The sequence below is a fragment of the Polyodon spathula genome, chromosome 1 (assembly GCF_017654505.1).
Source record: "Polyodon spathula isolate WHYD16114869_AA chromosome 1, ASM1765450v1, whole genome shotgun sequence".
Lineage (NCBI taxonomy): Eukaryota > Metazoa > Chordata > Actinopteri > Acipenseriformes > Polyodontidae > Polyodon > Polyodon spathula.
This window is the reverse complement of record NC_054534.1, coordinates 58,034,438-58,044,858: the sequence shown is the minus strand read 5'-3', so window position 1 is coordinate 58,044,858 and position 10,421 is coordinate 58,034,438.

Here is a 10,421-nt window from a genome sequence, read left to right as displayed (position 1 = left end):
ACACAACAGCACATGTAGTGGTGTCAGTAACAGACCGTCTGCCATACCACATGCTTCTGGGACGAGGTTGGGCCCACTTCTCAAACTTGTTGCAGAGAGGAGATGAGGCTTTTTGCAGTCTGTACCAGTATGATATACCACGTAAAGGGTTTTCGACATTCCCAGGCTGGACTCCTGTCATTCAGCATGCATACATTACCCCAAAGGGGTGCAAAGTGAAAGATCATACCGGGTCCCGAGTCGACGAATGGAGACAGGGTAACATAATAATAATAATGTAGTTTATTAATAAGTTGTGTAACTTACAACTATTTAGTTATTTTCATTATTGCTTACTTAAATGGATAGCAAAAGGCATGTTTACTTACATTGGGTTAAAGGCAGCAGAAAAAAAAAAATCTGTAGAATATACTGTAATATTTACTACAGTTTGCACTATAGTATGTATCGATAGTATTTTGGCAGAATCTATAGAATTCTATAGTACCTATCGTAGTACAGTCAAGCCTCTTGATACCTCCAGGTAAGGACCATGGGCAAAAACAGGCAAAAAGCGAGGGTGGCGTTATAGTGAGGGTCCAAAAAAACAAAACACACACAACCTTCTATGTTTGCAATAAATCCATATTAATAATTTTTTAGTTATACAATTATAGTATCTCCAGGCCATTTTAATAAAACATTAAACTTTTTTTAAAACTACCGTACTAGTTCTTAACACAACTGTACTGGTCATTTGAACTTTACTGTTGTGGGATGACTGTAAGCCTGCTGAATACTATCCCCCATTGAACAATGCCATCTATTTATTTCACAAAGCAATTTAAGCTCAACAGTATTCTTTTTTATGTAAATATGTACAGGCATATTTGTGTATATGTAGCATTATGCCCCGACCCTGTGTGTATCTTTGTGTTTCATGTTGTCTTTTATATATGGCTATAGTGGTGCACAGGATATCAATGGGTCTGTGTAGCACAAGTGATTTAAAATATATAGTTGTATTTAGGCACTGGGATTGCACAATCAGTTCCCGTGCAGATAAAATATGTAATAGTATGTGAGGACTGGGATTGCACAAATTAGTGTCGGGATTCAAGTGAATAATTAATTAGTAATTGAATCCCGGCACAACTGCATATATAGATGCACGAGTCACTCACTCGGGGTTCTGTGTTCATGAGTGGAGAACGGGTGTGGAGAGGAGGTAAAATAATAAGAAAATAACAGTTGCAATACATGTTACTGTCGTGACTTTGTGTCTTAACTTACTTGAAGAACCACAGCTTTCTAACCGTTGCCATTGCTTTATTGAACTTGTGAACAAAGAGCGGATGTGACATCATAGACTAAACCTTCAGGTCTAAAAGAGACAGTCATGTTAATACTTCCTTTCAGTAATACACTACATCTCCTCCCTTATATAATTAGAAATGGGTATTGAACTTAACTATTATTACCAATATTTAGAACATTAGTAACAACTAACAGCTACAGCTATTAATATATGCTGGGGTATCACTCTTGGTTACTTATAACAAATAATTACACGTTCAGCTTGTCTGGAGCATTGCGGGTTCACTCAGGGTAACGTCTATCAGGCAACTGTTGGTTCGGTGGATCTGCAGTCATCGATCCTGGGGTTAAGCCTATGTCAGGCTGCTGCTGGGTGTCAGTAACTGCACTGCTGTTACTCGTATCAAGAGGCTCTGCTGATGTTGGTGTGCAAGTAGGTAACCGGATTGGCAGGTCAGGAACGTCAAGTGGTACTGCATCTGGGTTGCCCCCAACACCGCGAATCTTGCACTTGGTAGGTTCTGGAACCAGTCCGAGAATGTATTACTCCATTAATCCACTTCTGTCCTTTCCTGTAGTCTCGAACAGCCACTGGTTGTTCCACATTCAGCTGACGGCTTTGCTTCATGGGGCGTGCAATTGTTTTCTGCAGTTGTTTGCTAACCACATCACTCTGAACGTTGGGTTTTAATAAGTCCAGTCGGGTTCTCAGGTTGCATTTCAACATCAGCATAGCTGGTGTCTCATTTTTGGTGGTGTGTGGGGTATTTCTGTATGTTAGCAAGATATTTGCAATTTTCTTTTGTAGTGACCCGTTTTACCCTTTCATTGCACGTTAACTCTGTTCAAGTGTTTGCACAAACCGTTCTGCCAACCCATTAGTTGCATGGTGAAATGGTGCTGAGGTGATGTGTTTTATTCCATTCCATTCAATGCTGGAATTCTTCACAAGTAAACTAGGGCACATTGTCACTTACAAGTTGCAGTGGCAATCCAAATCTTGCAAAAGTGATTCTGAGGAAATCAACTGTTCACAAAGCTGTTGTTGACTGAGTGCAAAACACTACAGGCCACTTGGAGTGTGCATCTACAACAAGGAAGGAACAAGGAACATACTCCCTTGAAATGGGCCAGTGTAGTCCACATGAATGTGTATTTTGATTGTAGTGTTGCATTCATATCTCAGTGCAGATTTGCTTTGTTTGAATGAGACATAATAAAACAGGCAAAGATACGGAACCTCAGTTATGTAAAAAGGAGTTCATGTCTAACACATCATGCTTTTAAACCTTAATTTCCACAAAGCCGCATCCTGGTCAAACTTCACTGGCGACATCTTTCATTCCTTCATGAGGCACTTCGCCTCTGTTCCTGTTGTATTCCCACAGTACGATTAATATTGCTATGATAAATTAGTTGTTTGGCACTGCGTTCTTCCTGAGTTTCAGGTAACTATGTTTAACTGGGTGGCTTTTGCACGTTTAGTATGATTATTAGTCTCTGGCTGATATTAAATGATCTCTCATTCAACAAAAATCTGCACGGAAATCTATATTGCATTACTGCAATAAGAATGTGTGACAGGCTGGCGAGTGGAAAGAGGCCCAGAGACAGAGTAAAGGCAAAAATAAAGTTCTTTATTAAACTAAATAATCAAATAAACAGGCAGAAGGGCCAACAGAAAGAGGTTCAAAAATAAATAATCAAAGTGAATTTACAAAAATAAATGGTCAAGTTCCAGGTCTTTAAATGCTCCTTTCTTCTTAAAGCACAAAACTCTCTAACACAAAAACAAACTCCCAAACAGAAAACATACAGCTCAGCCAGGGCCTCTCCCCTGGCTTTTATCCCCTGTGGCTGGAGCTCAATTAATCAATAATTATTCAATTAGAGCTCCAGCCACATTCTCACATGTTTTTCTGGCAGGGAGAAATTTAACCCCCTCCCTACCAGTTCCAAACTCATTCATATAGACGGGGAGTTCCCCGTCACAGAATGCAATAAAATATTGTTGCATTTTATTCTGGACTCCCCCCCCAATTACTCTAACCTCTATATCTAAACCACGATGAAAATAATCTTCTGCATTGATATTTTGTTCAGTACCACTGCTCTAAACTAGCGTTGTCAGAAAGTATTGAAGTTATTTAAATAAACATGGCAATGGGCCCAGGTGGCTGTGGGCAGTTGACGAACTGCCCAGGCAAATGCTGTAAATACATAAAATTCAATGCTAATTCGGCATCTGCCCACTGCAGCTGGGTACTTCGCGAACTGTGTGTTAAGGTGGGAGAAAGCAGTAACTATAGACATGTTTCACACTGATATATATATATATATTATATATATATATATATATATATATATATATATATATATATATATATATATATATATATATATATATATATATATATATATATATTATACACTGACTGTACAAAACATTAGGAACACCTTACTAATATTGAGTTGCACCCCCTTTTGCCCTCAGAACAGCCTCAATTCATCTGATATAGACTCTAAAAGGTGTCAAAAGCGTTCCACAGGGATGCTGGCCCATGTTGACTCCAATGCTTCCCAAAGTTGTGTCAAGTTGCCTGGTAGTGGATCTCTAATCTGAATAGCTCGTTCCATCTCATCCCACAGATGCTCAATTGGATTGAAATCTGGTGACTGGGCAGGCCACTGCAGTAAGCTAAATTCACTGTCATGTTCGTGGAACCATTCCTGGACAATCCTAGTCTTGTGGCACGGGACATTATCCTGCTGAAAAAATCCATTAGCAGATGGATACACTGCTGCAATGAAGGGATGCACCTGATTAGCAATGATGTTCACATATCTTGTGGCATTCAAACGTTGCTCCACTTTTATCAAGGAGCCCAATGTGTGCCATGAAAACACACCCCACATCATCGCTCCACCACCACCAGCCTGCAATGTTGACACACGGCATGATGGATGCATATACTCATGTGGTTTTCTCCATACCCTAGTCCTCCCATCAGCGTGAAACAGCAGGAACCGGGATTCATCAGACCAGGCAATGTTTTTCCAATCCTCCAGTGTCCAGTGTTTTCATTCCTTAGCCCACTGCAACCGCAGTTTCTTGTGTTTTGCTGAAAGAAGTGGAACTCTGTTAGGTCATCGGCTGCCATACCCCATTCATGTGAAGGTACGATGAGTTGTACATTCTTTTATGGGTCTTTCGGCACCAATGTTGTACTGGACTGTCAGATGACTAATTGTAGCCCATTTGTTGCTCTGCACAATTCAGTCACCTTTGGCTTCTTTCATCAATGAGCCGTTTTTGACCTCTGGCCTGCCGTTGGCTGGCTGAGCATGAAAAACCCAGCAGCGTTGCTGTTCTTAACACACTCAAACCATCGCGCCTGGCACCTACTAACATACCCTGTTCAAAGGCACTTAAATCTTTTGTCTTGCCCATTTATCTGCTGAATGGCACACATACACAAGCCATGTCTCAATTGTGTCAAGGCTTAAAAATCCTTCTTTAACCTATCTCCCCTTCATCTACACTGGCTGCAGTGGATTTAACAGGTTACATCAATAAGGGATCATAGCTTTCACCTGGACTCACCTTGCAATCTATTTCATGGAAAGAGCAGGTGTTCCTAATGTTCTGTACACTCAGTGTATGTATATATGTATATATATATCAAACATCTTCAGCCTTTTTCAATCCACTGCTTGATGAAGGCCTCCTCAAGATTCTTCCACAAAAGCCTGTTTGCTGTGTCCCTCATCCATATTTCATCTTGCCATCTTCATGGAGGTCTTCTTCTTGGTTGCTTTATATCTCTTGGGATCCAGTCTAGTATCTCCTTGGTCCAGCGATGGTCTGTTCTTGCTACATGTTCGGCCCACTCCATTGAGTCGTTTGTAATTTTTGAGTCATTTTTGCATTGAGGGTCCAGGTCTCACATACATAATTTACCACTGGCAGCATGCATTGGTCAAAGACTTTCCTCTTGAGGCATAAGGGTAGTTTTCCTTTCAGAACTATGCTTAATCTTCCAAAGGTACTCCAGCCCGAGTTTGCTCTTCTGTTGATTTCGCACATTTGGTTGTCCGTTGCTGAAACTAACTGTCCTAAGTATGTGTAGTTATTGTCTTCTTCAAGCTTGATCCCATTGACTTCAATTGCCTGTGGAGTGGTATAGTTATTGAATGTGACATATGTGAATATTGTTCAGGTACATTTTCAAACCTGTTTTGATTTGAGCCTCGTGTAGTTCTTGTATTCTTATTTGTAATTATTCTGGGTAAGTTGTAAGTATGAGGATGTCATCAGCAAATTGTAGGTAATTCAGGTAGTTCCATTGATCTTCAGCCCTTTTTTTTCCAAATCTATTGTTTTGAATATTTCTCTAGGGTAGCCGTTAAGAGCATTGGGGAAATTGTATCTCCTTGATGAACTCCTTTTTTTCTCAATACCTTTTTTTTTCAGAGAGCTTAATACAGATCTTTTGTAAAGAGTCAAAGGCTTTTTCATAGTCGATGAATCCCAAGCAAAGTGGTAGCTTGTACTCACTGCTGGTTTGAATCACTTGTTGTACAACTTGAAGATGATTCATTGTGCTAAACCCACTCCTGAATCTTGCTTGCTCATTTGATTGTGCTGAGTCAAATTTATGTTGAAGTCTGTTGGTGATACAGTGTGTGTATTATATATATATATATATATATATATATATATATATATATATATATATATATATATAAACAATTTATATATTTGTTGAAATATTATTTAATAAAATTTTACATTCAAAATTTTAAAAATGTAACAAAAACAGATATAAAAAACAGATATATATAGCACTACATATTCAGCACATATCCTAATAATACAGGCAGAACAGACACATATACAGTAATATATAGCACTACATACTCAGTTTCCTACCATAATAATAATAATAATAATAATAATAATAATAATAATAATAATAATAATAATAATAATACATTGCCTACCTCCCCTCCCCTAACTTATCCACACTTAACTAGGGCTAAACTGGGAAACATATTATTGTATTCTCGTGTAGTGTTGCTGGCAAACGAAGTCAGCAAGCTTATCCATATTGGGTCCAGATTGTGATACAGTGAGTCACCTCAGCCGAGAGGAGGTCCTCACATTAAGCATATAAAAACAAAAAAGTTAAACTTATGCAAAACTAGCAACCTTGTTTATGGTATATTTTGAAAAAAAAAAGATTACAAAATAAAATATGTAGTAGAGACAAATACAGCATTACATAAAATAATACACTAATGTCATAAAATGAAGTAAGCATATAGAGCAGTTATATATTAGTCTGATTAAACAGCAATCCTTCTATTATAAATACATAAAAAATAATTAGGTACATAAACAAACCGCTAATTAGTGAATTACTTAATAAACAAATACAAAATTATTTAAATTGAAAATGCAACTGAAAATAATGCGCACAATGATTGTTCCGAAATGATCCGAAATTAAACTTTCCAAGATAGACAGGATACTGCAACAACCACTCAGCACATCTCAGTGCTGCAAGCCTCTCGGCAGTGTCAGCTCACAAGCCATTCAGCACCACCAGCACACAAGCCATTCAGCACCACCAGCACACAAGCCATTCAGCACCACCAGCACACAAGCCATTCAGCACCGCCAGCACAAAAGCCATTCAGCACCACCAGCACACAAGCCATTCAGCACCACCAGCACACAAGCCATTCAGCATCACCAGCACACAAGCCATTCAGCACCACCAGCACACAAGCCATTCAGCACCACCAGCACACAAGCCATTCAGCACCACCAGCACACAAGCCATTCAGCACCACCAGCACACAAGCCATTCAGCATCACCAGCACACAAGCCATTCAGCACCACCAGCACACAAGCCATTCAGCACCACCAGCACACAAGCCATTCAGCACCACCAGCACACAAGCCATTCAGCACCACCAGCACACAAGCCATTCAGCACCGCCAGCACACAAGCCATTCAGCACCGCCAGCACACAAGCCATTCAGCACCACCAGCACACAAGCCATTCAGAACCACCAGCACACAAGCCATTCAGCACCACCAGCACACAAGCCATTCAGCATCACCAGCACACAAGCCATTCAGCACCACCAGCACACAAGCCATTCAGCACCACCAGCACACAAGCCATTCAGCACCACCAGCACACAAGCCATTCAGCACCACCAGCACACAAGCCATTCAGCACCACCAGCACACAAGCCATTCAGCACCACCAGCACACAAGCCATTCAGCACCACCAGCACACAAGCCATTCAGCACCACCAGCACACAAGCCATTCAGCATCACCAGCACACAAGCCATTCAGCACCGCCAGCACACAAGCCATTCAGCACCGCCAGCACAAAAGCCATTCAGCACCACCAGCACACAAGCCATTCAGCACCACCAGCACACAAGCCATTCAGCACCACCAGCACACAAGCCATTCAGCACCGCCAGCACACAAGCCATTCAGCACCGCCAGCACAAAAGCCATTCAGCACCACCAGCACACAAGCCATTCAGCACCACCAGCACACAAGCCATTCAGCACCGCCAGCACACAAGCCATTCAGCACCACCAGCACACAAGCCATTCAGCACCACCAGCACACAAGCCATTCAGCACCGCCAGCACAAAAGCCATTCAGAACCACCAGCACACAAGCCATTCAGCACCGCCAGCACAAAAGCCATTCAGCACCACCAGCACACAAGCCATTCAGCACCACCAGCACACAAGCCATTCAGCACCGCCAGCACACAAGCCATTCAGCACCGCCAGCACACAAGCCATTCAGCACCGCCAGCACAAAAGCCATTCAGCATCACCAGCACACAAGCCATTCAGCACCACCAGCACACAAGCCATTCAGCACCGCCAGCACACAAGCCATTCAGCACCACTAGCACACAAGCCTTTCAGCACTGCCAGCACACAAGCCATTCAGCACCACCAGCACACAAGCCATTCAGTATCACCAGCTCACAAGCCATTCAGCATCACCAGCACACAAGCCATTCAGCACCACTAGCACAAAAGCCATTCAGCACCACTAGCACACAAGCCATGAGAAATGTGAGAGAGGGGCAAGGGGTGAGAAAGGGGCAAGGGGTTTAATTAGTTGCCCATGTTAAAGTTTTCAGCAGTTGTAGATGTCAAACTCATTACAGCCTTGTTGCCTCATTCCTTGTTGCCTTATTGACATTAAACTTGCTGGCATATGTATTCATGTTGTTATTTGATGCTTATTTTTTTAATTATTATTTCTGACACAGACTTTATATTCTAAAGTGTGTTACACAAGAGTTTTCAGAAGTTTTAAATTGTTATTTGTGTAACATTATTGTACGACCCAAAAACCTTTGTTTGTCTTTGCATGTTTTTTTTTTAATTGTCACTGGTATAGCTTATCAAAACAGCAAACAAAATGTTCTAAATAGCGTCATTTTATCCAGCATTTATAATTTACTTTTATAATTAATCAATTTAGTTAACATTGACAAAAATATTATTCAGGAAACAGATACCTTACTCAGAAAATAACTAGAAAAAATAGTTTAAACATTCATTGGTGATCTTTTTGACTGGTTTGAATGGCTAGCTGGTCTTCAACGAATCACTTCCTGATAGGCTGGAAACTTGGTGCTTTTTAAATGGCAGTCAGTCAAGGAAAATGCATACGTCCCTCCAGAGACAAACACTGTAAGGTATATACTATATATTTTCATATTTCTTTATAAAGATGCACATTTTGTTGTCTGATCGGTGCTGTGTCTACTGCACTTATTCTCTCATTGATGCGATTATATTTTAAAACTAAACTGGCTACACTGAGCCCTTCTTGTAATCTGGATCAAAGTGATCCAGATTTTGTAATCCTATATTTTGTGATCGAAATTACTTTTATCTGTTTTGATTACTTTTTATGTTTTTTCAGAAAATGTCACTGCTGGCTTACTTTTATCCAGATTACCAACAATTACGATTCTGAAATCTGGATCACTGTTATCCATATTACGTTTTGAAAAACCTGCCCCTGGAGTCATGAATGTTCCCACAGCCTTTTTCATACAATGTACAGCCTGTTACACACTTGCCCTGTGAAGCTGTGACTAGCAGCCACTGCTTGTTACATTGGTGCTGAAATTTTGAGTCTCACATGTTGGTTGAGTAGGTCATAGGGTGGAGAAGTGTAATAGATTCTTGTGACTGGTTCCTCTGCTTGTTATTCACAACAAATCATCTGGGAAATATACAGTTATTGACTTGAATGACATTTATTTTAGAATTACTCTCAGAATTAGGATTGGCATGAACAGTTATTGTACACATAGTAGGGTAAAAGTATTTATGATAACAGCCTTCAGAAGTCACAATGAACATTTGTCATACAAGTATTCAAATAATAAATTATTATATTCACATTTTACATTAACAGCATAGCTTCATAGCCTTTGTACTGTAACTGTCTCAATGAATGATCTACCAAAATACTTATACACACAGGTACAGAATATAACAGATTAAAGCAGATGAATATAATTATAGTAGATTAAAGCAGATGAGTACAATATATATAACTATTACAGACTTTGCCAGTGTTATAGTTAGGATGGGGGTTTGGATGATCTTACAAAACCCTCATAGAGTCTGATCTTTAATATATATATATATATATATATATAATATATATATATATATATATATATATATATATATATATATATATATATATATATATATATATATATAACGGGAATGCCTTCTTCAAAGAAAATTGCTATTGAGCATTTTAACCTATCCAACTGCATATTTAAATCTGTTGTAAAGTAATATAATGTAATACCCTTGTTGAGTACAGCATATTTGTGCTTGTTCGTAAAATATTGCAATATATATGTCTTGCTAATGTGTGCAATGCTGAGTCTTGTCCACAAAATAACCTTGTAAGATTAGACTCCTTCTTACAATGAAATTGAAATATCAATTCTGCAAATATACTTTTAAAAGCTATCCAGCTAGCGAGTAATTGTGTCTCATCATTTCCATTCAGATAGTATGAATGGGAT